Consider the following 1,665-nt stretch of genomic DNA (forward strand, 5'->3'; position numbering starts at 1 on the left):
AGGGCCAACTCTCTTCCTTTGCCCGCGTGCAACCTGGGCCAAAGGTCGAATCCCTCCAGCCTCAGTTTCCCCTTATGCAAAAGGGTGCGAGGGGTCCCTCCTTCCTTTTGCGCTTTAAACAACACTTCTTATGTCTAAAGTCCCCCCCCATCACACACCCTACGAGGTTTCGTAGGGCTCTGCCGGGCTCTGTTCTCTGACTTGTCACCTGAGCCACCCGCTGGGTTCCAATTTCCTAATTTGGAAATAGGACAAAGCCACTAGTACCTATCTTAGAGGGCTGTTGCGAGAAGTGTTTTGTTTGAAATGAATGAAGGACAGGGATTGTGAAAGGGTTAAACGCTCGGGACTCTGAACTGGCATGTGTGGACTTGAATCCTGGCTCTGCCCAAGAGTCTGGGAGTCTAAGTCTCCCACCTGTGAAATGGGGGACAATACTGGTCATAGTACACTGGGAAGCTTCTGGAGGCGTGGGCCTGGCGCAACGGTGGGTTAGCTGCCGGGTTCCCGGGCTCGATTCTCCAGCAAACGCAGGGCAGGAGGCCTTCACCGCTGGGTCCGGGCGGCCTAGCCTGGGAGGGGCGGGGCGGGGCGGGGGAGGGGCCGCGCCGGGATCCAGATGTTCGGGGTCCGCCAGGCACAGCCGCGCCTGATTAAGCCACTTGGGGGCCGGCTGGGGCCGCGGAGATGAAAGCGAGACGGCCGGCCGGGGAAGGGGGCGCGCCAGCCCGCCCCCCAGTCTCCTCCTTCCCAGCCGGAACCTGCGGCGCCCTCTGACCCGCCGACCCTGCAAGGCAGCCGCCCCGTCTGCAGGGGCGGAGCGTCGATAGGGACTTGCGGGCCTCGGCTCAGCGCGACCTCTGCAAGCACCTGCGTCAGGCACGCCAGCGAGACCTGGGACAACTTCTCAGAGGACCAAGGTTTAGAGGCAGCGCCCCCTTTTCATGCCTAAAGGAGAGGAAGCTGAGTGGACCGCCTAACCCGATATTCTTCTCTTGGAGATCCAATCTGTCACTATGGGGTGTGGCAGCTATGAAAGCCAGAACTGTCCCTGATTGCCCCCCCCCCAAGTTTTCCCACGAGAATTAGACATTGCAATAGTTCTGTGTACATCTCTGTGTTCCTTCCCACTGAGTCCTAGGGCGAGTGGCTCCCAATCTGGGGGACAGGGACCGGTTTCCCCAAGTTTGAATCCAGACTGGGCCATCCGAGGCGAAGCTAGTGGTGGGAGGGGCTAGTGGAGAGGCAAAAAGGGCTTCCTGGAGGAGGCGCGCTGCCCACAAGGCACCACCCTCTGAACTGGCGTAGAACATGCCAAAGGAGAAGATGCCAGCTTTCGCCGACCAGGTCCTGCGGCTCTCACCTTTCGATTCCCCTCTCTGGCTCGGCTTCAGCCCTGCGATCCTCCTACCTTCCCTTCCTTCAATGAGCTCTTCCCTGCCCCAGGGTCCTGGCTCTTCCCTCTGCCTGAATTGCCCTTCTACGTCCCGCCGGCTCAAATGTCGCCTTCTAGGCGAGGCTCTCCTTGACATCCCTGGAGAATTGACCCCCGGCTCATCACATCACCCTATTTGTTGTCTTTTGTCCCCTAGGGCTGGCAGAGATGCCCCCACTCGTGGGACCCTCAAGGTGGCACAGACGTTGGTGGCCGAGATCCACCTGCCC

Source organism: Marmota marmota, unplaced genomic scaffold (genome assembly GCF_001458135.2).
Source record: "Marmota marmota marmota unplaced genomic scaffold, marMar, whole genome shotgun sequence".
Lineage (NCBI taxonomy): Eukaryota > Metazoa > Chordata > Mammalia > Rodentia > Sciuridae > Marmota > Marmota marmota.